The 26,342-nt window shown below is 51.9% G+C and overlaps 1 long non-coding RNA gene across 2 annotated transcripts; it reads left to right on the plus strand.

Annotated features, from left to right (window-relative positions):
- The first annotated feature begins 27 nt into the window (after positions 1 to 27).
- On the plus strand, positions 28 to 24,565 carry LOC142905917 (uncharacterized). 2 transcript variants are annotated; one of them, XR_012929930.1, is made up of 4 exons: positions 28 to 632; positions 10,249 to 10,352; positions 11,398 to 11,792; positions 22,338 to 24,565. It is a non-coding gene; the product is annotated as an uncharacterized LOC142905917 (long non-coding RNA). The 2 variants fall into 2 exon arrangements; XR_012929931.1 differs by lacking the exon at positions 10,249 to 10,352 and having other exon boundaries at positions 30 to 632.
- The last annotated feature ends 1,777 nt before the right edge of the window (positions 24,566 to 26,342 follow it).

The raw sequence follows: 26,342 nt of genomic DNA on the forward strand, positions 1-26,342 counted from the left end.
AAAATCCTTGATGAAACTCTCAATCTGTGATCTTAAACTATGAACCTCGTTACCCACGCATCAAGCGCTCAATTTAAAGTAAAATTTAAATATTTTAAAAAATAATATTTTTTCTCGATGTGATCACAGTACTCTATTTGTTACTTCGTATAACTCCAACGCAAGAGGTGGCGCCACTCACCTCCACTGTTGACGAATTTGGAGTCTCCAGCGTCGCTTGCATCTGCTGCCGTCTCTTGAAGAACTTCATGGCTCCTGTTGGGGGCGCAAGAGACAAACGCAGCCGCTCAGCTCGCTCGCCCTGCCGGAGTGACGTAACGCCATTGGGGTCGGAGGTGAGAGCGCAGGAAGTGACGCAATTGGCCCCGCCTACCATGGGCGGAGCCAGATCACGTGCCCCCAGGCACCCTATGGGGGCAGAGGAAGCTGCCTCCGTATCAGCCAGTGCTCAAAGTTCTCGACGCGGCTTTTGCGTCTGCGATTTGAAACTCGGAACCTCTTCACCCACGTGTCGAGAGTTCAATGTTTGAATGCAATTTAATCGAGGCCACTGTCTTGGTATGGTACTTTGACTGTTGGTGTTTTGCCATCTTGCCCAAGCTTGGATTTGATGTTGACAAATCTACAAGAAGGTATGAGCTTGCACAGTTTGATTTTACATGATATTTATTCGTGACTTGACTACATTTTCTCAATCCTTACTCGAGTATCTTTAATTGCATTTTGTTGTTGATGCAACTGGCTAACCCGACCCTTCTGGACGTGTGTGAAAGAGAACGTCAAAACTCATGTAAAATACAGATTCTGATTTATCTACACGCACACGCAGAAGGCAAACGCGGGTACCTGGCCTCTATGCAGCAGACACGAGTAATTTATTATCTTTCAGGATGTTATTTAGAACTTTATTGAATGTTATGTCACCAACCAAACATCGAGCATAGCAACAAATATCATGCAACACTCCGGAGACGGACACCTCCCTTACCGACCTCACCTCGTCCTCCTCACCCCTAGCCTCGTCCTCCTCACCCCTAGCCTCGTCCTCCTCACCCCTAGCCTCGTCCTCCTCACCCCTAGCCTCGTCCTCCTCACCCCTAACCTCGCCCTCCTCACCCCTCGCCCTCCTCACCCCTCGCCCTCCTCACCCCTCGCCCTCCTCACCCCTCGCCCTCCTCACCCCTCGCCCTCCTCACCCCTCGCCCTCCTCACCCCTCGCCCTCCTCACCCCTCGCCCTCCTCACCCCTCGCCCTCCTCACACCTCGCCCTCCTCACCCCTCGCCCTCCTCACCCCTCGCCCTCCTCACCCCTCGCCCTCCTCACCCCTCGCCCTCCTCACCCCTCGCCCTCCTCACCCCTCGCCCTCCTCACCCCTCGCCCTCCTCACCCCTGGCCCTCCTCACCCCTGGCCCTCCTCACCCCTGGCCCTCCTCACCCCTCGCCCTCCTCACCCCTCGCCCTCCTCACCCTCCTCACCCCTCGCCCTCCTCACCCCTCGCCCTCCTCACCCCTCGCCCTCCTCACCCCTCGCCCTCCTCACCCCTCGCCCTCCTCACCTCGTTCTCCTCACCCCTCGCCTCGTCCTCACCCCCGTTCTACTCACCTCGTCCTCACCGCTCGCCTCATCCTCACCCCTCGCCTCATCCTCACCCCTCACCTCGTCCACCTCACCCGTCGTCCTCAACCCTCACCTCGTTCTCACCCCTCGCCTCTCGTTCTACCCACCTCGTCCTTACCCCTCACCTCGTTCTCACCTCATCCTCACACGGCTACCTGCACTCTATGTAGTAGACGTGAATAATTGACTATAATTCAGATTGTTATTAATAACTTTATTACATGTTTTGTCATGAATCAAACATCACCTCCTCCTCACCCTTCACCTCGTCCTCACCCCGTCCTCGCATCTCGCCTCGTCCTCCTCACCCCGTTCACCTTCACCCCTCGTTCTCACCCCTCGCCTCGTCCTCCTCACCCTTCACCTCGTCCTTCTCATCCCTCAGCTCGTATTCCTCACCCCTCACCTCGCCCTCACTTCGTCCTCCTCACCCCTCACCTCGTCCTCGCCTCGTCCTCACCCCTTGCCTCGTCATCTTTACCCCTTAGCTCATCCTCCTCACCCTCACCTCGTCCTTCTCTAACCCCTCGCTCTCCTCACCTCGTCCTCACCCATCACCTCGTCCTCCTCACCCATCGCCTCGTTCTCCTCAACCCTCGTTCTCACCCCTCGTTCTCCTCACCCCTCACTTCGTCCTCCTCACCCCTCACCTCGTCCTCGCCTCGTCCTCCTCACCCCTTGCCTCGTCATCTTTACCCCTCAGCTCATCCTCCTCACCTCGTCCTCCTCACCCCTCACCTCGTCCTCCTCAGCTCGTCCTCTCAACCCTCACGTCGTCCGCTTGACCTTTCACCTCGTCCACACCCCTCACCTCATCCTCACCCATCACTTCGTCTTCCTCCCCCCTCACCTCGTCCTCCTCACCCCTCGACTCGTCCTTCTCACCCCTCATCCTCCTCACCCCTCGTCCTCCTCACCCCTCGCCTCATCTTCCTCACCCCTCGCCTCATCTTCCTCACCCCTCGCCTCATCTTCCTCACCCATCGTCCTCCTCACCCCTCGACTCGTCCTCTCACCTCAGCTCGTCCTCTCACCTCAGCTCGTCCTCCTCACCCGTCGTCGTCCTCACCGCTCACCTCGTCCTTCTCACCCCTCACCTCTCCCTCGCCTCGTCCTCCTCACCCTTAGCTCGTCCTCACTCCTCGTCCTCCCCTCCCCTCGCTGTCCTCACCATTTGCCTCGTCCTCCTCACCCCACACCTCGTTCTTCTTACCCCTCATCTTGTCCTCCTCACCACTCGACTCGTCCTACTCACCCCTCACCTCACCCTCCTCACCCCTCGTTCTCCTCACCCCTCAGCTCGTCTTCCTCACCCCTCACCTCACCTCGTCCACCGCACCCCGCGCCTCGTCATCCTCACGCCTCGCCCACCTCACCCCTCACCTCGTCTTTCTCACCCACACCGCGTTCTTCTTACCCCTCACCTCTTCCTCCTCACCCCTCGACTCGTCCTTCGCACCCCTCACCTCCTTACCTCTCGTCCTCCTCACCCCTCGTCCTCCTCACCCCTCGTCCTCCTCACCCCTCGTCTTCCTCACCCCTCGCTCTCCTCAACCCTCGTCCTCACCTCGTTTTTCTTCTCACCCCCCGTCCTCACCCCTCGCTCTCCTCAGCCCTCGCCTCGTCCTCCTCACCCACACACCTCGTTCTTCTTACGTCTCACCCCCCGTCCTCCTCACTTCTCATCCTCCTCACCCCTCGCTCGTCCACCGCACCCTGCTCCTCATCCTCCTCACCCCTCACCTCGTCCTCCTTACCCCTCACGTCGTCCGCTTGACCCCTCACCTCGTCCTCTTGACCCCTCACCTCATTCTCACCCCTGACCTCATTCTCACCCCTCACCTCGTCCACCTCACTTGTCCTCAACCCTCACCTCGTTCTCACCCCTCACCTCGTCCTCACCCCCACAGCTCGTTCTTCTTACTCCTCACCCCTCACTCTCCTCAGCCCTCGTCCTCCTCACTCTCGTCCTCCTCACCCCTCACTCTCCTCACCCCTTGTCCTCCTCACTCCCGTCCTCCTCACCCCTCGTCCTCCTCACCCCTCGTCCTCCTCACCCCTCGTCCTCCTCACCCCTCGCCTCATCTTTCTCACCCATCGTCCTCCTCACTCCTCGTCTGCCTCACGTTTTACCTCGTCCTCCTCACCCCTCGACTCATCCTCACCCCTCACCTCTCGACTCATCCTCACCCCTCACCTCGTCCACCTCACCCGTCGTCCTCAACCCTCACCCCGTTCTCACCCCTCGCCTCTCGTTCTACTCACCTCGTCGTTACCCCTCACCTCGTTCTCACCTCTTCCTCACACGGCTACCTGCACTCTCTGTAGTAGACGTGAATAATTGACTATAATTCAGATTGTTATTAATAACTTTATTACATGTTTTGTCACGAATCAAACATCACCTCCTCCTAACCCTTCACCTCGTCCTCACCCCGTCCTCGCATCTCGCCTCGTCCTCCTCACCCCGTTCTCCTTCACCCCTCGTTCTCACCCCTCACCTCGTCCTCCTCACCCCTCACCTCGTTCTTCTCATCCCTCAGCTCGTATTCCTCACCCCTCACCTCGCCCTCACTTCGTCCTCCTCACCCCTCACCTCGCCCTCACTTCGTCCTCCTCACCCCTCACCTCGTCCTCGCCTCGTCCTCACCCCTTGCCTCGTCATCTTTACCCCTTAGCTCATCCTCCTCACCCTCACCTCGTCCTTCTCTAACACCTCGCTCTCCTCACCTCGTCCTCGCCCATCACCTCGTCCTCCTCACCCATCGCCTCGTCCTCCTCAACCCTCGTTCTCACCCCTCGCCTCCTCACCGCTCGCCTCGTCCTCCTCACCCCTCGTTCTCCTCACCCCTCGTTCTCATCACCCCTCACTTCGTCCTCCTCACCCCTCACCTCGTCCTCCTCACCCCTCACCTCGTCCTCTTCACCCCTCACCTCGTCTTCCTCAGCTCGTCCTCTTCACCTCACCCCTCGCCTCATCCTCCTCACCCCTCGTTCTCCTCACCCCTCGCCTCGTACTCACCCCTCACTTCATCCTCCTCACCCCTCACTTCGTCCTCCTCACCCTCACCTCGTCCTCCTCACCCGTCACCTCGTCCTCCTCAGCTCGTCCTCTTCACCCCTCGTCCTCCTCACCTCGTCCTCCTCACCCCTCAGCTCGTCTTCCTCACCTCGTCCTCACCCCTCAGGTCGTCCGCTTGACCTTTCACCTCGTCCACACCCCTCACCTCATCCTCACCCATCACCTCGTCTTCCTCACCCCTCACCTCATCCGCTTTACCCCTCAGCTCGTCCTCCTCACCCCTCGTCCTCCTCACCCCTCAGCTCGTCTTCCTCACCCCTCACCTCGTCCTCCTCACCCCTCGTCCTCCTCACCCCTCGCCTCATCTTCCTCACCCATCGCTCTCCTCACCCCTCGTCCGCCTCACCTTTTACCTCGTCCTCCTCACCCCTCGACTCGTCCTCTCACCTCAGCTCGTCCTCCTCACCCGTCGTCGTCCTCACCGCTCACCTCGTCCTTCTCACCCCTCACCTCTCCCTCGCCTCGTCCTCCTCACCCTTAGCTCGTCCTCACTCCTCGTCCTCCCCTCCCCTTGCTGTTCTCACCATTTGCCTCGTCCTCCTCACCCCACACCTCGTTCTTCTTACCCCTCATCTTGTCCTCCTCACCACTCGACTCGTCCTACTCACCCCTCACCTCACCCTCCTCACCCCTCGTCCTCCTCACACATTGTCCTCCTCACCGCTCGTTCTACTCACCCCTCGTTCTCCTCACCCCTCGGCTCGTCTTCCTCACCCCTCACCTCACCTCGTCCACCGCACCCCGCGCCTCGTCATCCTCACGCCTCGCCCACCTCACCCCGTCCTTCTCACCCACACCGCGTTCTTCTTACCCCTTACCTCTTCCTCCTCACCCCTCGACTCGTCCTCCTCACCCCTCGTCCTCCTCACCCCTCGTCCTCCTCACCCCTCGTCCTCCTCACCCCTCGCTCTCCTCACCCCTCGCTCTCCTCACCCCTCGCTCTCCTCACCCCTCGCTCTCCTCACCCCTCGCTCTCCTCACCCCTCGTCCTCACCCCCACACCTCGTTTTTCTTCTCACCCCCCGTCCTCACCCCTCGCTCGTCCACCGCACCCTGCTCCTCACCTCCTCACCCCTCGTCCTCCTCACCCCTCGCTGTCCTCACCCCTCGCTCTCCTCACCCCTCGCTCTCACGCCTCGCTCTCCTCAGCCCTCACCTCGTCCTCCTCACCCCACACCTCGTTCTTCTTACTTCTCACCCCCCGTCCTCCTCGCCCCTCGTCCTCCTCACCCCTCGCTCGTCCACCGCACCCTGCTCCTCATTCTCCTCACCCCTCACCTCGTCCTCCTTACCCCTCACGTCGTCCGCTTGACCCCTCACCTCGTCCTCTTGACCCCTCACCTCATTCTCACCCCTCACCTCGTCCACCTCACTTGTCCTCAACCCTCACCTCGTTCTCACCCCTCACCTCGTCCTCACCCCCACAGCTCGTTCTTCTTACTCCTCACCCCTCACTCTCCTCACCCCTCGTCCTCCTCACTCTCGTCCTCCTCACCCCTCGTCCTCCTCACCCCTCACTCTCCTCACCCCTCGTCCTCCTCACTCCCGTCCTCCTCACCCCTCGTCCTCCTCACCCCTCGTCCTCCTCACCCCTCGTCCTCCTCACCCCTCGTCCTCCTCACCCCTCGTCCTCCTCACCCCTCGTCCTCCTCACCCCTCGTCCTCCTCACCCCTCGTCCTCCTCACCCCTCGTCCTCCTCACCCCTCGTCCTCCTCACCCCTCGTCCTCCTCACCCCTCGTCCTCCTCACCCCTCGTCTTCCTCACCCCTCGTCTTCCTCACCCCTCGCTCTCCTCACCCCTCGTCCTCCTCACCCCTCGTCTTCGGCACCCCTCGTCCTCCTCACCCCTCGTCCTCCTCACCCCTCGTCCTCCTCACCCCTCGTCTTCCTCACCCCTCGTCTTCCTCACCCCTCGTCTTCGGCACCCCTCGTCCTCCTCACCCCTCGTCCTCCTCACCCCTCGTCCTCCTCACCCCTCGTTCTCTTCATTCCTCGCTCTCCTCACCCCTCTCCTCGTCCTCCTCACACCTCATCTCGTCCTCCTCACACCTCACCTCCTGACCTCGTTCTTCTTACCCATCACCTCGTCCTCCTCACCCCTTGCCTCATCCTCCTCACCCGCTCTTGACACGGCCAACACACACGCCCATGGCAACCTCACTTAGGGCACGGCACACCGACTTAGCATCACCCTCATTTATACCTCCACGTTTATCGGCCTCGTTCTGTCGTGACGGCCAAGACGCTGGACGTTTGTGATAAAGAACTTCGTAGCTCATCGGATTCCTCCTCCAGTGTACAAATAAATATCACGGCTCTGATCTCTTTGCGGCGCCGCAGTGGCGTTCATCACTCGCCGCCTCCCCATGGCACGACTACGACGCCCTCTGTTGGACGCTGTGTGTCATCAACATTGTTGCCTGTAATTACACTCAACACAACGTTGTTGTTGTAAGTGATTACACTCAACACAACGTCGTTGTTAGTGATTACACTAAACACAACGTCGTTGTTAGTGATTACACTAAACACAACGTCGTTGTTAGTGATTACACTAAACACAACGACGTTGTGTGTAATTACACTCAACACAACGTCGTTGTGAGTGATTACACTCAACACAATGTCGTTTTGAGTGATTACACTCAACACAACGTTGTTGTTTGTGATTACACTCAACACAACGTCGTTGCGTCTCATCAATATTTTTGTGTGTGATTACACACACAACAACGTTGTGTTTAATCACACAACAATATTGCGTGTAATCACTCACATATTGAGTGATTACACACTCGGCGTGTGTCTGTAGCAGTTGTACGTGTGCCGCTTGTCGTAGATGTTCGCGGTTTGAATCCAGCGGCCGCCCTGTTTAATGCTACAGGCGTGTTCACCGCAAAGGCACCATGTGCCGTCTGCTTCAGTGGACGTTGAAGATCCCAGCGTCATGGACCAGATTAACCGAATTAAATACAATTGCCCGCAAATTACCCAGTTGGAATATACTGTGCCTAGTAATCATTGCTGGGAAATGTGGTAGAACCCTCCTGAAAAGAGCCAGTAGGGCTATCCTGGGTAAAACTGACCACCCACCCCCTCGTGTGGCATGCTAGCCTTAATAGGTGCTCGCTAACAGAACTTATTTATCGAACAGACTGTTAAATGAAGGGACTGTGTCTTCATTTGAGTCCGTGACTGTGTAACCTGGTACATAAGGGTGCCGCGGTGGTGGGATGTTAACTCCTTCACCTGGTATGCAATTGGTCGTGAGTTCGATCCGGACCCTGACGCCTGTATATTTGGAGTTTGCATGTCTCTCTCTCTCTCCCGTGGTCGCGTGGATTGTTCTCCAGGTCTTCCAGTTTTTCCCTCCATATTTAGAAACATGCGTTCAGAGCAGGAGTCTCAAACTCAACTTACCTGGGGGCCGCTGGAGGTAAAGTCTGGGTGAGGCTGGGCCGCATCAAGTATTACAAAAAAGTGCAAGTAATCCAATCTTCTCAATCTTTATTAATAACAGTTCAGAACATGAACGGTTCTTCAGAACATAGGCTTCTCTTACCTACTCCATGCTTCCAGAGACCTGGCAGCGCTTCCTCTTCTTACACAGCTGAGCCACATTTGGCTTGAGGGAGGAAGCAATTGAGACCCTCAGTATGGCTTGAAATGCTCATCAGTAAGTTTGGACCAGTACTTTGACTTATTAAAGTTCATGGTGCAAAATAGCTTTTTCACACAGATATGTGCTCCCAAAAAGGCACATGGTCCGCTTGAACATCCTGGAAAGCTCAGGGAAGGTGGGGGTGATATATTTACATGTTTTTATCCCAATACCTGAGTATTTGGGATCTTATTTAGTATGCCCTTTCTATATATTCTGAGAGGTATTTGAAAACTTTATCATTGTTCATGCTTTTTTTGAGCACTTCGTTTTTCTTATCATTATTTAATTCATCAATCGTGTTCTCTCTCAGGTGTTTATACCTTTCACATTCATAAATAAAGTGATCTAGATTTTCTTTTTGTTCACATCCTACATATCTTTCTGCTCTAACGAATCTCTCTGGATGCCATTGAGCTAACTCTGGTGTCCATGTTACTCCACCTGTCTTAATTCTTAACATCAAGTGCATTGTCTCATGTTTTATATCTTTTAATTTCTTGCTCTTTTTGATTAAATTGTTCTTGGTAAATTATTTTCTTTTGCGATTGCACATATCTGTCCTTTTTCCTTTTCTTTGTTTCTCTTGTAATAATAATCTATAACTTCTTTATAATATTCAGGTTCTAACCAACATTTGGCTTCTGTTCTTGCCACCCATCTCATGCTATTTGCTATCCATGTAATTATTTTACCTTTCCTATTGCAACACTCTGTTGTCTTTATTAGGTCACTGATTACACTTGTTGAGTCCGCCCACTTCCTAAGTCCTCTGTACCTTGCACAGGGTGACAGGATATATTTTCCTTCCACTTGGTGTCACTCCGGAATCACGTTTCAACCAAGTGACTAACGTTGCTAATTCGCGTTGGCTAACTTGTCAACAAACACCGGAAGCTGTCACGAGCCTGAGCTATGGTAAAAAAATACAATAAATAAAAAATAAATAAATAATTGATGGCAAATAGTGGGCCACAAAATATCGTTCCGCGGGCCACAATTGGCCTTCTGGCCGCGAGTTTGAGACCCCTGGTTTAGAGTATTTTACTGCTATAAATTTCCACAAGATGAGCCACTCCGTTAAAACTAACATTTGTGACCAGATCGCTTCTTAAAAAGAGCTATATGGCTCACTTACCTGGTAAAATAAAAAGTTACATTTCAAATAATCACCACGGTAATGTGTTACCCACACGACCTTGAACTTGAGGCATCGCGCAGAACGCGGCATGCAGTGTGGGGTTAGCTGGGTGGTGCAGGGAGCTGCTACTACTTGCAGAGGGGGGCGGGGCAGGGGGGGACTGAGTCCTCTTGCATAATTGACTTGCGGATTGACCGATGCATAGACGAAAAGATAGCACGTGAATGAATGAGTGTACGGCTGGACTGCAAATGAATGGACAATATTCTTCATCGCCATTTTAAAAAAACTTAACATTGTAATCCATCACCCTGTACATCTGCTGAACCAACGTATCCTACAGCAGCATATGAGTGTGTTTTCATACATTGCCTGAGTGTGTGTTTCTTGCGTATGATCGGTATGTGTTTTACGCATGATCCATTTTGATATCACGCAAGATATTTGCCTGTTTTTCTAATGATCTGCACGTTTTTCACGCATAATCTCTGGGTTTCACACATGTTCTGTGTGGGTGGCTGGGACCACCCTCAGCTGCCTTTTTCTCCCGAGTTGCGATGTGTACACATCGTACCAGATACTAATTTAAGGCTGAACCGACCTCTCGAGATCCAGGACGTACTGGTGATGGTGGCTGTAAGCGGGAATCGAGCTCGGGTCGCCGGATTCATTGTAGCGCAGCGTGCTAAACCCACACGCTCACAGACAGGACTCCAGCTCATCCACCTCGCGCACCTTTGCCAGGAACTTCCAATTGTGGAGCGACGAGCAAATGAAGCGACCCGACCTCCCCTCGGGATACGATGGCTGGCAGGTGGTTGAAGCTATCCGGCAGGAAGCGAGTGCAGGTAACGCTCACCTGAGCGTTGCGAGGCGTGCCCCGCAGGTGGTATCACGTGGGACGATGGATGTGCGACCACGCTATGGCCCTTTCACGATTCCGCTGCTGTATGGGGACCGCCACAACCTAGCGGATCGTTGCGGTGTATTTGACCATACTTCACCACGCTGGTTGGTTTCAGGTGTGGGGAGCGGCACAGTGCAAGGGTTCATGTTGCTGGACTGCCCCTTTTCTGATCATGTGACCCTTGCCAGATTAATTCTGCAAATGCGCAATCGCCGAGCCATGCGACAGCACCCCCGGTTTGCCACGTGTAGCTCTTGTAGACGATGACAACAAACACGCACCCTGCTCTACGGAGCCTGATAGCAGTCATGATGGTGGTGGTTTGCGTGGTACCTTACCATCAGACAAAAAGACTAAACAATTTTGTATTTTACCCGGTAAAGCTCACTGAGCTACATAGATGTTTCTCTGAAGCGACCTGGCTATCACAAATGATAACTCAACTAAGTGGCTTATCACGCGGAAATGTATTCTAGCCTCGATATTACAGCTGAATACAAATCCTCTGGGGGTACCCACGAGCCCGGGCAGCAAGGGGGCAGTTGGCAGATGGTAAGGGGCCAAGGAGCAAGGGGGAGGATGGAGAAGGGCAGTGGGGAGTGGAGCAGTGGTGTGGCACGTTCGAGTGATGCAAATATTAACTGATTTGTATTGAATACAACTAGAACAATTTACACCGGTGCGTTGATCGATATGATGTTGGTTATAATGTTAACGATAATTATGTTGAGATTAGCATATGCAGGAGATAGTGAATATAATGCTAATGTCTTTACGCATGGTGATGGTAGAGATCTATTAATCTGGTGATGATGTAATGATGATGGCTTGGCAAGTTGAAGATGGTGATGATAGTGCTCCTGCTGGTGGTGGTAATTCAGATGATGATTATGATGCTGCGACTTGCTGTAGCTGCTTATAATAATAATGATGCTGCATTTGCTGCTGACGATGATGATCCCCCCCACCCTCGTCCACCTCCGCAGGTTTAGAGGATCGCCGCATGGTGGTGCAAGCACTGAGCCTGCTGAAGCGCGGGAGTGCGGAGAGGCGACCCCGCGAGATGGAAACAGGAGGGACAGGGTCCTCCTGGGGGGATATCGTGAGCGGCGCAGGGGGTCCTAGCGGGGTCGAGAGGGGAGGAGACACAGCGGATGGACACCTCATTGTTCCCCCCGACGGGGACCCTAATGGGGCCCCAGTGGACGGGGACTCGGGTGGGAGATAACGGCCGAGGTTCGCGTGGCGAGAACAAACGCGCGACCCCGTGTGCGCGTGAGCGTGCGTGGCCACGAGGGCACGTACACGGTACCCAACCTCGGCGGGTTCGAGGAGGAAGAGGCCCTCCTGGAGCTTGGACTGCACGAGGCTTGAGACGGAGGTAGGTGGCTGAGGGGTTGGGTGAGCGACAGGTTGGGTGAGTGAAGGAGGCATTGATTGATTGCGTGGGTAGAGGGTGAGTGGGTAATGTTGAGTGAGCGGGTGTATGTGGTTGAGTTAGTTGGTAGGTGGCCGAGTGGGTGAATGTGGGAGGTTGAGGGGGTGAATGAATGGTTGGATGAGAGAGTGGGTTGGTGAGTAGGTGGGTGAGTGTGGGAGGTCGAGTGGGTGAGTGAGGGGGGTCGAGTGGGTGAGTGAGACGGATGGTGAGTGGGTGGGGGAGTTTGAGTGGGTGAGTGGATGCGTGGGTGATTTGGTAAGTGCATTGTTAATTGTGTAAATGGCTCGGTGAGTCAGTGAGTGCGTGCATTGGTGGGTAAGTGAGAGGATGAGTGGGTTGGGGAGTGCATAAGTGGGTGGGGGAGTGAGTGGGGGAGCGAGTGGGCGGGTTAGTGATTTAATCAATCATCGTGTGATTGAATGGCTGAACAGAGGGGTAGGTGAATGAGTGTTTATGGTTTAGTGAGTGTGTGTGTGGATGAGTTAGTGGGTGGGTGAGTGGATGATTGTGGGAGGTTGAGGGGGTGAGTGGATGTGTAATTTAATGGTTGTATGGGTGGGTGAGCGTGGGAAGTTAAGTGGGTGTGTGAATGAGTGAAGGGGTGGGTGAGTTGAGTGGGTGAATTATTGGGTGGGTGAGTGGGTGTGCGGGTGAGTTAGGGGGTGGGTCAGTATGGGTGGATGGGTGATGGAGTCGGTGATTGAGTTTGTAAATTGAGTGGGTGATTGAGTAGTAGGGTGAGAGTGGGAGGTTGGGTGGGTGGAGGTGAGGGGTTGCATGAGTGAGGGGTTGGGTGAGTTGGTGGGTGGGTGAATGAGTGGATTGATCAGTTAGTGTGTGGTTGAGTGGGTGGTTGGCTGAGTGGGTGAGAAGATGGGTCGTTGAGTGAGTGGATGGGTTATAGATTGAGTGGGTGGTTGTGTGATTGATTGGCTGAGCAAAGGGGTGAATTAGTGAATTTGTGTGGTTGAGTTACTGGTTAGGTGGGTGAGTGCATGAGTGTGGGAGGTTGAGAGTTCGTTGGTGAGTGTTTGAGTTAGATATTGAGTTGGTGGTTATGTGATTGAGTAGGTGAGCGGAGGATTGGGTGAGTTAATAGATGTTTATGTTTGAGTTAGTGGGTGGGTGATTGGATGAGTGGGTGGGTGATTGGATGAGTGGGAGGGTAATTTGATGAGTGGGAGATTTAAATGGTGAGTGAATGGGTGATTGAATGCTTGGATGGGGGGTGAGTGATTGAATTGGTGGGTGCGAGATTGAGTGGGTGGCTGGGTGAGTGGGTGAGATGATGGGTGGGTTAGTGAGATGATGATGGGTGGGTTAGTTGATGTGTGAGTGGGTAGGTTAGAGATTCAGTGGGAGGGAGGGTGGGTGAGTGGTTACGTGGCTCGTGGGTGAGTAGCTCAGTGGCTGGTTGAATTGGTGAGTTAATTTGTGCGTGATTGATTTGGTGAATGGGTGAGTGAGTGGATGGATGAGGGAATGGATGAGTGAGACGGTGAGTGCGTTGGTGAGTGATTGAGTTAGTGAGTACGAGATTGGATGACCGTGGAAGGTTGGGTTGGTGAGTGAGTGGATGGATGTGAGAGGTTGAGTGGGTGAGTTATTGCGGTTAAGTATGGAGGGGGTGGGTAAGTGAAGGGGTGGTTCAGTGAGTGGGTGAGTGAGTGGATGGTTGGTGAGTGAGTGGGGTGAGTGAATGCGTGGGTGAGCAAGTGAATGAGTTGGTGAGTGGTTGTGTGAGTAGTGGGTGAGTGGGTGGTGAGTGAGTGGATATTTGTGGGTGATTTAGTCGGTGGGTGATTTGGTCAGTATGGGAGCTTGAAGCAGTGAATGGTTAGGTGAGTGAGGGGTGGGTGAGTGAGTAGATGAATGAATTAGTTAGTGGGAGCACTAGTGGGTGGGTGAGTGAGTGGGTGAGAAATTGAGTCAGTTGGTGGGTGGGTGGTTCCGTGGGTAGTGCGTCTTGGGTGAGTAGGTCAGTGGCTCGGTGAGTTCCTGAATTAATGGGTGGGTTAGTGAGTTGATGGGTGAGTGAGTGGGAAAGTGCATTGGTAAGTGTGAGGGTGAGTGGGTGGGTGGTTGCATGAGTGTGGTTTAGATATTTTAGTGGGTGGCTTTTTGAGTGGATGAGTTTGAGTGGGTCAGTGGTTGCGTTAGTGGGTGGTTGAGTTAGTGGGTGGGTGAATAATTACGTGGGTAGTGGGTGAGTGTGTGAAGAGGTGAGTGGCTGAGGGAGTAGGTGTGTGGGTGGGTTAGAAATTGAATGGGTGGCAGAGTGAGTGAGTCCTGGGTGAGTTAATGAGTTGGTGGGTCGGTCAGTGGGTGAGTGTCTGGATGGATGATTGAGTAAGTCGGTGAGTGAGGGGTTGGGTGAGTGATGGGTTGGGTATGTGTGTTTTTGGTTCGCGAGTTTGTGGGTGAGTGAGTGGGTCAGTTCGTGGTTGGGTGAGTGAGTTCGTTGGTGAGTGTTTGAGTTAGTATGTTGGTGGGTGAGTGTGTAGTTTAGTGAGTGAGTGATTTAGAGATTAAGTGGGTCATAGGGTGAGTGGGTGGGTGAGCAAGTGGTTAACTAAGTGAGTGGTTGGGTGGGTCGGTGAGTTGTTGACTGAATGGGGTCAGAAAGTAGGTGAGTGAGTGAATGGGTGAGTGACTGCTGGGTGGGTAAGTTAATGTGGGAGGTTGAGTGGGTAAGTGAGCTTGTGAGTGATTGGGTGAGTCAAAGAGTGGGGCGCTACGGTGGTGAAATGTTCACTACCTCGCCTAGTATACATGAGGTTGTGGATTCGATTGCGATCCTGCCACCTGTATATTTGGAGTTTGCATGTTCTCCCCCTGGTCATGTGGATTTTGCTCCGGGTCCTTTCCGCTGCATTTAGAATCAACATGCCTTTTGAGGATTTGGCTGCAATAAATGTATGTGATAAGCCACTTAGTTTATCTATCATTTGTAGCCAGGCCGATTCTGAAAAGGGTCTATATAGCTCAATGAGCCGTACCTGGTGAAATAAAAAGTAGTTTAGTTTAGGGGGTGGGTGGCTGGTTGGGTCGGTAGGTCGGTTAGAGGTTGAGTGGGCGGCAGGGTGAGTGGGTGGCAGGGTGAGTGGGTGAGTAGGTAAGTAGCTGCGTGAGCGGGTGGACTGGTGAGTGTGCGAGTTAGAGATTGAGTGGGTGGATGGGTGGGTGTGTAAGTGGATGTGTCGGTAAGTGGTTGAGTTGGTGGCAACGTGCGGGTTTTTGAGTGGGTGGGTGTTTCTGAGTGGGTAGGTGGCTGAATGGGTGGGTGAGTGGGTGACTGAGTCAAGAAAGTGGAGCGCCATGGTGGTGACATATTAACTACCTCGCCTTTTGTACAGGAGGTTGTGGGTTCGATCTCGATTATGACGCCTGTATATTTGGAGTGTGCATGTTCTTGTGGTTGCATGGATTTTTCTCCGAGTCCTCCGGGTTTTCTCTCCATATTTAGAAACATGCATTTCGAGGTTTTGGCTGTTCTGGAACTCACCCACTCAACTACTAAAGCCACCCACCAACCCACTCACAAACCCGCTCACCCTACCATGCACTCAATTTTTAATCAACGCACTCATGCACACACCCACTCACTCGCTCAACCACTCATCCACGCACCCACCTACACACGCACTCACTGACTTATTTGAGCAGTCATTTGTGGCCGCGTCGCTTATGAAAAAAATCTATATAGCTCCGTGGGCCTTTCCTGGTAAAATTAAAATAGTTAAATTATAGTTTACAGTTGGGTGAGTGGGCGGTGAGTGCGTTGGTCGGTGAGTGAATGGGTGGTTAAGTAAGTAGGTGAGGGGCTGGGTGAGTTGTTGGGAGATTGAGTGAGTCACAGTGTGAGTGGGTGGGTTGGATCGTGAGTTGGTCACTGAGTGAGTGGGTGGGGTGAGTGGGTGGGTAGGTTGGGTGGGTGGGTGAGTGAGTTAGTGAGTGCATGTGTAGGTTGGTGCGTGGATGAGTGGTTGAGTGAGTGAGTGGGTGTGTGCGTGAGTGCGTTGATTAGAAATTGAGTGCATGGCAGGGTGAGTGGGTTTGTGAGTGGGTTGGTGGGTGGCTTTAGTAGTTGAGTGGGTGAGTTCGAGAATTGTACGCCACTGTGGCGAGATGTTAGCTACGTCGCCTGGTATTTTGGAGTTCGTAGGTTCCATCCCAACCCTGATGCTTGTATATTTGGGGTTTGCATGTGCTCTATGGTCACGTGGATTTCGACTCCACATTTAGAAACATTCATTTATCGGATTTGGCTGCTATACATTACTGTGTGATAGGCCACTTAGTGAAGCTCTCATTTGTGGCCAGGTTACTTTGGAAAAATATTTTATATAGCTCTGTGGGTCTTACCTGGTAACTTAAAAAATAGTTGAATTTAGTCAGTTTGGATTAGTGAGTAGGTGGAATGTTGAGTGCGTGGGTTAGAGATTGATTTTGTGGCAGGGTGAGTGGCTGGGTGAGTTTGTGATTGGTTGGGTGGGTGAGTGTGTGAGTTAGACATTGAGTTGGTGGATGGGTGGGTGTGTGAGGGAGTGAATAGGTGACCTGGTGGGTGAGTGGATTGTTGAGTGAGTGGGTTGTTGAGTTAGGGAGTGGGTGGGCTGGTAAGTGGGTTGGTGAATTAGTTTGTGGGTGTGTGGGTGAGTCAGTCAGTTAGAGATTGATTTGGTTAGTGTGTTGAGTTCCCGACGACGACTCGGAGACGGCTTGAGGGTAAGGGCTTTCGCCAAAGGTTTATTAAGTATATTACAATAACACAAAGGGTGTGACAACTTCCCAGGGGTTAGGGGTCCTACACTAAGTCCTGGTCCAGCCCGGCTAGCTCCGGTCTCTCTCCCTCGAGTCGGATGGGGGAACTTGCCAACCCCACCGACCGGGAAGAGCAGCACCTCCTACGGCTACCACCGGCTTCACTCCTGACTCTTCGTCGATCCCTCTCTACCCCTGGTTCCCTCTCCACCCTTCTCACTCTACCCGTTCCCACAGTGATCCCGCTTTCGTCACGGGGTCCCCCTTAAATACTAGAGGAGACATGACGTCATCGAGCCGCCCAGCGCGCATGATGCCACGTTCCGTGACGTCATCGCACTAGACGGCACACATGACGTCACGTCCCCATTTTACTCTACAAGTGGTTTGTGTGTGGGTGGGTGGGTGTTTGAGTGGGTGGTTGAGTTAAAGAGTGGAATGTCAAGGTGGCAAAATTTTATGAACCTCGCCTGTATATCTAGAGTTTGCACGTTCTCCCCCGTGGTTGCATGGAATTTTCTCTGGGTACTCCAGGTTGCCCCTCCACATTTAGAAACATGCATTTATAGACTTTGACTGCTATAACGTTCTATGTGAAAAGCCATTCCATTGAGCAATCATTTGTACTCTGCTTGTTTCTGAAAAAGATGTATATAGCATGGGCCTTACCTAGTAAAGTAAAAAAAAAGCTACATTTTTATTTGGTGTGTAGATGGGCGGTTTTGTGGGTGGGTGCGTGGATGAGTGGGTGCGACGTTCGATGGGTAGTAGGTGAGAGGCTTGGTGAGTGAGTGTGGATTAGAGATTGAGTGCGTGGCTTGGCGAGTGCGTGGCTGGGTGAGTGAGTGTGTGCAAGGCTCGGTGGTTGAATTAATGGATGGTTGAGTTAGTGGGTCGGTGTTTGAGTGTGTGGTTTCGTGGGTGGGAGAGTCAGAGAATGGAGTGTCATGGTGGCAAGATGTTAACTACCTCGCCGGGTATACAGGATGTTGTGGGTTCGATTCCACATTTAGAAACATGCATTTAGAGGAGTTGGCTGCTATAAATGTATACGTGATAAGCCACTCTGTTGAGCTATCATTTGTGGCGAAGTTGCTTCTGAAAACAATCCATATATCTCAGTGGGCCTTGCCTGGTAAAACAAACATAATTTATATTTAGGCCGTGTTGGTGAGTGGTCGGGTTGGTGAATTAGTGGGTGAGTTAGTGGGTTAGTGGGTGGGTTAATAATTGGATGGGTGAGTTCATGAGTGGGTGGGTGAGGGTAGGTCAGTGGGTGTGTTAGTGGGTACGGGTTTGAGAGGGTGGCTGGGTGAAAAGGTGTGTGGGTGAGTGATTGGGTGGGTGGGTGGTTTGGTGCATGGGTGGTTTGGTGCGTGGGTGAGTGAGCAGGTGGGTGGGTGAGTGAATGGATGTTTGTGTTTGAGTTAGTGGGTGGGTGATTGGATGAGTGGGAGGTTGAAAAGGTGAGTGGATGGGTGATTTAATGCTTGGGTGGGTGAGTGGTTACGTGGGTAGTGGGTCGTGGCTGGCTGAGTTGGTGTGTGAGTGTTGGTGAGTGAGTTAGTGAATGGGAATGTGGGTGAGTGATTAGAGTTAATGGGTACAAGATTGAGTGAATAAGAAGATGGGTGAGTTGGTGAGTGTTTGGGTTAGAGATTGAGTTGGTGGTTATGTGATTGAGTAGGTGAGTGGAGGGATGGGTGAGTGAATGGGTGTTTGAGTTAGTGGGTGGGTGATTGGATGACTGTGCGAGGTTGAAGGGATGAGTCGATGGGTGATTCAATGGTTGGATGAGAGGGTGGGTTGGTTAGTGGGTGGGTGAATGTGGGAGGTTCAGTGAGTGAGTTTATGCGCGAGTGGTTGCTGAGTGGGTTGGCGGGTAGGTGAGTGGGTTTGCTGGTAGGTGAGTGGGTTGGCTGGTAGGTGAGTGGTTTGGCTGGTAGGTGAGTGGGTTGGCAGGTAGATGAGTGGGTTGCCGGGTAGGTGAGTGGGTTGGCGGATAGGTGAGTGGGTTGACGGATAAGTGAGTGGGTTGGCGGGTAGATGAGTGGGTTGGCGGGTAGGTGAGTGGGTTGGCGAATAGGTGAGTGGGTTGGTGGGTGGGCGAGTGAGTGAGTGGGTGTAGTGGAGTTGTAGCCTCAGTAGTGGGTGAGTGACTGGGTGAGTATGTGGGTGGATGAGTTCGTGGCAGGAGAGTTAGTGGATGCGATAGTGAGTTAGTGCATGAGTGGGTGAGGGGATGGGTGAGTTAGTGGTTGGATGATACGGTGAGTTTGTGAGTGCGTGGGTAGGTATTTGAGTGAGTGGATTGTTGAGTGAGTGGATGGGATGTTGAGTGAGTGAGTGGGTGGTTGGGTTGGTTCGTGACTTTGTGGGTGGGTGAGAAGGTGAGTTCGTGGGTGAGAGAGTGAACGAATGCCTGTTAATACGTGGGTGGATGAGTAGGTGGGTGTGGGGGTTGGTGAGTGAGTGGGTGGGTTAGAGATTGAGTGGGTGGTTGTGTGACGGAGTGGGTGGTTGTGTGATTGAGTGGGTGAGTGGACGGGTGAGTGTGTGGATATTTGTGGTTGATTAAGTCGGTGGCTAATGCGAGCAGTGTGGGAGCTTGAAGGGAGTGAGTGGTTAGGTGAGTGAGGGGTGGGTGAATGAGTTAGTAGGAGCGCTAGTGGGTGGGTGAGTCATTAAGTGAGTGAGTTGTGTGGCTGAGTGAGTGACTGGATGGGTGGATGACTGGGTGAGTGAGTGGGAGAGTGATTGAGTAAGTGAGTCAAGCGGGTGGGTGGGTGAGAAATTGAGTCAGTTGGTGGGAGAATGGGTGAGTAGTTACGTGTGTAGTGCGTCGTGGGTGAGTAGGTCAGTGCCTGGGTGAGTTTCTGAATAATGGGTGGGTTCATGAGTTGATGGGTTGGGTCAGTGATGTGGTGCGTGGGTGATTGAGTGGATGGATGAGTGAGTGAGTGGGTGAGTGCATTGGTAAGTGTGAGGGTGTTTGAGTTAGTGGGTGGGTGATTGGATGAGTGTGCAATGTTGAAGGAGTGAGTGGGGATGGGTAATTGAATAGCTGGATGAGAGGGTGGGTTGGTGAGTGGGTGGGTGAATGTGGGGGGTTGAGTGGGTGAGTGTGTGGATGAGTGAGGGTTTGGGTGAGTGAGGGGTTTGGTGAGTGAAGGGGTCGGTCAGTTCGTGGGTTAGTGAATGGATGGAATGGCTGGGTGAGTGAATGGGTGGTTGACCGAGTGAGTGAGTGGATGGGTGGATGAGTGAGTGGGTGGGCAAGCGGGTGAGTTGTTGCATGGGTAATGGGTGAGTGGGTGGTGAGTAGGTGTATGTGGTTGACTTAGTGGGAGGGTGGGTGAGTGGATGAGTGTGGGAGGTTGAGGGTGTGAGTGAATGGGTGAGTCAGTGGCTGAATGAGAGGATGGATGGATTGTTGAATGAGTGTGTGAGTGTGGTATGTTGAGTGGATGAGTTAATGTGTTGGTGTGTAACTGAATGAGTGGGTGGGTGAGTGAGTGGGTGGGTGAGTGAGTCTGTGCATAAGTGTGTGGGTGGGTGAGTGGGTGGGTGGGTGAGTGAGCTCGTGGGTACAAGATTGAGTGGGTTGCTTGATGAGTGCGTCAGGATGGGTGAGTTTGTGGGTGGGCGGGCAGGTTAGAGATTGAGTAAGTGGGTAAGCTAGTGGGTGGGTTAGAGATTGAGTGGGTGAGCGGAGGGGTGAGTGAATGAGTGAGTGATTTGTGGGTGTGGTTGGATGACAGGATGGGTTTGTGATTGGGCGGGTGCAATGGCAGAGCCAGGATTTTCAGGTAGGGGGGAAACCCCTCCAGCAATGAAAAATCATAGGAGTTGTTAGTAAGTAAGAACTTGTCCCTTGCTTTTTATTCGACGCGTGTCCAGCGATGGCGCAGCCATCGATCGAGGGTCGGATTCGAACGTGTTGTGTGATCGGCATCGCGCTCACTAAAGGTGAATGCCTTGAGGGAAGTTGTGTACTATGCGCAACTTCGCACAATTCTGTGAGTCACTTATAACTGCTTTGCCGTTACTTATTGCCAATTATGGACTCAGACTATTATCCTATCATCTCATAGAGTTCCTGGCACGTAATAATATGCTACACAGTGGCAGTAGGGGTCGCAAAATGCCGATTTATTACTAATAAACCCCAATGATCCGATCGAAATTAGGGATTTTGGTCGGATCATTGGGGGGGCCACGTGCCATCACACCCCCCCCCTCCCCCCCCACTGGCAGAATGGATGGGTGGGTGAGTGTGGGAGGTTGAGTCGGTGAGTTTATGCGTGAGTGTGGCTGAATGAGTGGGTGGGTATGTGAGTGAGTAGTTGGGTGGGTTATTGGGTGGGTGAATTGGTTGGTGGGTGTGTGAGTGGGTTTGTGGATGGGTTAGTGGGTTGGCGGGAAGGGGAGTGGGTTGGCGGGTGGGTGAGGGGGTTGGCGGGTGGGTTAGTGGGTTGGCAGGGAGTGGGTTGGGGGGTAGGTGAGTGGGTTGGGGGGTAGGTGAGCGGGTTGGCGGGTAGGTGAGTGGGTTGGCGGGTAGGTGAGTGGGTTGGCGGGTAGGTGAGTGGGTTTGTGGGTGGGTCAGGAGTGACTAGGTGGGTGGGGGAGTAGTGGAGTGGTAGCCTGGGTAATGGGTGAGTGGGTGGGTTGTTCACTGGGTGACTACGTGCGTGGGTTCGTTAGTGACAGGCGACTTAGTGGATGCGATAGTGAAGATGCAATAGTGAGACAGAGTGGATGGGTTGTTGATTGAGTGGGGTGAATGAATGAGTGAGTGGGTGAGTTAGTGAGTGGATTGGTGAGTGGGTGGGTGAGTGCACGAGTGAGTGGATGGGTTAGAGATTGAGTGAGTGGTTGAGTGGATTGGTGATTCAGTGGGTGAGTTAGTGGGTGTTTGAGTTAATTTGTCTGTTAGTCTGTGGGTGATGGAGTCGGTGACTGGGTGAGTCTGTGCTGGTGGCTCGGTGGATGGTTGAGTTCATGGGTGGGTTTTTGAGTGAGTGGATGGGTTGTTGAGTGAGTTGATGGGTGAGTGAGTGGGTGAAACGGTGCGTGGGTAGGTTAGTGAGTGAGTGGATGGGTGGGTGATTGATTGGGTGAGTGTGTTGGCAAGTGAGAGGGTGAGTGGGTGAGTGAGTGGGTGGTTAATCGGTTGGTGGGTGCGTGAAGGAGTGGTTGGGATGAGTGAGTTATTGAGTGGATACGTCAGTGAGTGAATGGGTGGGTGAGTGAGTGAGAGGTTGCGTTGGTAGTAGGTGAGTGGGTGGTGAGTGGGTTGGTTCTTGAGTGAGTAGGTGGTTTGTTAAGTGAATGAGTGGGTGGTTGGGTTGGTTAGTGAGTTTGTGGGTGAGTTGGTGGGTGGGTGAGTTAGTGGTTGAGTTAGTGAATGAATGCCTGTGTTAATAAGTGGGTGAGTGGGTGTGGGGTTGGTGGATGAGTGGGTTGGTGAGTGAGTTAGTGAGTGGATGGGTGGATGAGTGAGTGGGTCATTGAGTGGATGGGTGGATGACTGGGTAAATGATTGGGTAAGTTATGAGGGTGAGTAAGTGAGTTACAGGGTGAGTGGGTCGGTGGGTGATTGGGTGGGTGGGTGAGTGGGTGTGATCATCGCCATGCTCTCCATGGAGCTCTCTGTAGTGAGGGGCAGCTCACAGGGACGGCTGTTGCAGGGATTCACAACAGCTGTTTCTCCTCCTCCAGTTCTGAACCAGCTGACCAGGGTTGCCAGACGAGGCCAAGCAGCTCCTCGAGTTGTTCCACAGCTTCCTTCATGCCTGCCGTGCCACGTGCAGCTTCTGCATGAGGCGGCAGAGGGACACATGGCGGCAGAGGGACACAGGAAAGCATTTTAACGACTGCGTGAGGTTATTGCAGAACATACAGGTATAATGACACACACAACCAGGATCTTCATTTATAATTGAGTAATGTAATGAGCTACGAAGCTCTTACACAGATGTCCATACACCACCTTTGACCAAATAAACCGAAATGCATCCAATCATCTCAGATCTTGGAAGAAAAGCATGGTTGAACCTCAAGTGCTTGGATGGGCAACCACCATCAATACAAACCAAGATAACACCTATAAAAGCATGATGAAGACCGCTTGTGTTGCAATCGAAACGTCGTGGGTTTTTTTTATATTATTAAAAAAAGTACGTGACTTTACCGAAAGAATCAAGAATATGAATTCCTGCAGTCACGAAAGTTTTATGTTAAACATTTTTTAGGAATTAATTAACCCAAAATCTGGATTAAAATAATAGATTAAGATCGCTTCCCAACCAAAAAGAGGGAGGGGATGGAGATGCATGTAGCAGAGGGGAGCAGATGGTCTAGTAGTCGTAGGTACTTCTACTAGAGGTGGGATGGTGGATCGTAACGTGGTACAGTCCTTAAACAGAGAATGCTCAGTAACCTAGTGCGCATCCATTCTGTACAACCTTCAGTGTGAAAAATAAGTGTATACATACAGTCCTCGACTTAGGAACACCATACTTACGGAGACCCGACTTACGGATACCCGACTTCCGAATCTGTTTCTATGAACTGTATTAATTTTTGGTTACCATTGACTTTAAAACGCGAACTTGCACTTCCAAACTGAACCACAGAACTATTTTGTTCAGTGCTGCGATCCTCCACGAGATGTCATGAGTCAGCCTCGTGCACGCGCACATGTGCATATATGTGAAAGTGATTGTGTGGGGAGCGGTAGTGTTGCAGTTCACGCGCTGCGCTACAAACCCACCGACCCAAGTTCAATTCCAAGTCACGGCCAACACCAGTGACGATTATCTGAACCATTCCTGGGCCTCCCGTAGGTCAACTCGGCCTCAAATGAGCACCTAGCGCGCTGTATAAACATCACCACTCGGGACACAAATGCAGCTGGGTGTGGTGCTGGCACACAACCCCTCGCATGCCGTGCTGGCTTTCATAGGCTATCGCTAACAGCACGTGCCCCAACAGCCTATTAAGCTACAAGTGTAGCGGTGAGCACGCTTGTGATTTGAAAGCGGTGAGTGAAAATGAAAAAAATATTTTTACTACATTTTATGTATTACTTATGATACACTATAATTTTAGTGTTAATGCAAATGTACATGATTTCTTATTTACGAGTTTAACAATGCTTGACTCTTTTGTTGAACCTTAACACATTTGATAACACTGACAATATGGGAATTTAAATATCGCACAATATTGTATTCCGAATTACGAACCGTTCCGACTTATGAATGGGCCTCAGGAACTAAATGCGTTCGTAAGTCGAGGACTGCCATATTATTGATATATTTGTCTATTATACTGTGTGTATTATTAGTTGTTTATCATGTAAAATTAGTTTACACTTGAAAAATATTCACCATAAATCCGGTATGTGGGGAAAAAATATTGATAGAGTATGTGTAGTGACATAGCGCTGGCTGCTGGTAAAAAAGGGTAACTGCGGTGTATGGTAGTACCCACGTCAGCAGGCCACGATAGACACGAGAGGGGGACATCTAGGGGAAAGGTCACAGAGGGGGGGCCATCGGGAACCCGCTAGTAGGTTCCAGAGAAGGGGCGTGGCCGTGGCGGAGCGAGGCTACGCTGAGAGTATAAGAAGGGCCCCTGTGAGGGACCTTGTGGCTGTTGCTGGAAGTGGGATCCTCGTCGTGCTGTTCGTATATATAAGATAGTCGTCGTCACCATCTCGTCATCGTCGTTGTCGTCTCGTCGCTGTCGTCTCGTCGCCATCGTCGCTGCCGTCTTCACTCGATATTACGCTGCTAGATAGGTGTTCGCCGTCTCCGTTCAGTGCTGTCAGTGTTAGATGGTTAGTGTTTTGTATAGGCAAGCAACGGTAATAGTGTGTACCCACGTAGGGTGTCTGTATTATCCCAATGGTGCTCGTTAAATAAAAGAAGCGCCTAAAAGTCTTACTGTCTCTGAGTTAGTCACTACACATGTACACATGAAAGTGACTACTGTAGTCAGAGATGCAAACGCTTGGGCGTCATCTGGTGCCTTACTGTCGCCATCCAGCGTAAACTATTTGGGTCTTTATAGTAAAGTTCGTAAATCTCAAGTACGCCATGGCAAGGTACCACAGTACATAACATGCGATTGGCTATCAATGACTTGAGTACGTTAATAGTGAAAGTACGTACAACGGGAGGGCGTAAATAATGGTATTGCTGTATATATGTGCGTTTGTGCCATGCCGGACTTCATAGGTGCTCGCTAACAGCACTTGCTCACCTTCGCCTCACTCTGCTGGTGCAGCACTTGCAGATCCTGGAGCTGAGAGTGAATGCTCTGCAGGTTTTCTTGGCATGGCGCCAGCTCAGCGTGCAGCTCTGCCACCACACGCTGGTAACCCAAAATCCCCACCTGCAGGGATCCCAGATGCTCATTCTTTTCGATGAGCTGCATGGGCCACGGACAAACGGCAGCAGAAGGACATGGCTAAGCATTTAACGACTGCGTGCAGTTGTTAAAGAACATACAAATCCAACAAACACATACAGAACCAGTATCTTTATTTTAAATGAAGGAATCTGATAAGCTATGAAACTCATTTTCACAGATGTCCATACACCACACCACCTATGACCAAATGACCCGGAATGCACCCAATATTATAAGATCTTGGAAGAAAAGCAGGGTTGAACTTTGATGGTACTTGAATGGGTGACCACCATCCATACAACCCAAGATAACACCTATAAAAGCCCAGATATATGGATTAATTAACCCAAAAGCTACTTTAAAATGTTCGATTATAATTGCTTCCCAACCAAAAATAGGGAGGGGATGGAGATGTTCTAGTAGTAGTAGGTACTTTTACTAGAGGTGGGATGGTGGATTGTAATGTGGTACAGTCCCTAAACAGAGGATGCTCAGTAACCCAGTGCGCATATACACATCTGTGTGAAAAATAAGTGTATATATAGGCAGTCCTCAACTTACAAACACCTGCACTTACGAACCTGCTTCCATCAAATATATATTTTATAACATTGACTTTAAACGCGAAGTCGCACTTGAAAATTGAACCGCGTCACTATTTTGTTCAAATAATCACCACGGTAATGTGTTACCCACACGACCTTGAACTTGAGGCATCGCGCAGAACGCGGCATGCAGTGTGGGGTTAGCTGGGTGGTGCAGGGAGCTGCTACTACTTGCAGAGGGGGGCGGGGCAGGGGGGGACTGAGTCCTCTTGCATAATTGACTTGCGGATTGACCGATGCATAGACGAAAAGATAGCACGTGAATGAATGAGTGTACGGCTGGACTGCAAATGAATGGACAATATTCTTCATCGCCATTTAAAAAAAAAAACTTAACATTGTAATCCATCACCCTGTACATCTGCTGAACCAACGTATCCTACAGCAGCATATGAGTGTGTTTTCCTGAGTGTGTTTTTTGCGTATGATCGGTATGTGTTTTACGCATGATCCATATTTGATATCACACAAGATATTTGCCTGTTTTTCTAATGATCTGCACGTGTTTCACGCATAATCTCTGGGTTTCACACATGTTCTGTGTGGGTGGCCGGGACCACCCTCAGCTGCCTTTTTCTCCCGAGTTGCGATGTGTACACATCGTACCAGATACTAATTTAAGGCTGAACCGACCTCTCGAGATCCAGGACGCAGTGGTGATGGTGGCTGTAAGCGGGAATCGAGCTCGGGTCGCCTCGTC

The sequence above is a fragment of the Petromyzon marinus genome, chromosome 59 (assembly GCF_048934315.1).
Source record: "Petromyzon marinus isolate PM22_M1 ecotype Great Lakes invasive population chromosome 59, UKy_Petmar_22M1.pri1.0, whole genome shotgun sequence".
NCBI classification, from domain to species: Eukaryota; Metazoa; Chordata; class Hyperoartia; order Petromyzontiformes; family Petromyzontidae; genus Petromyzon; species Petromyzon marinus.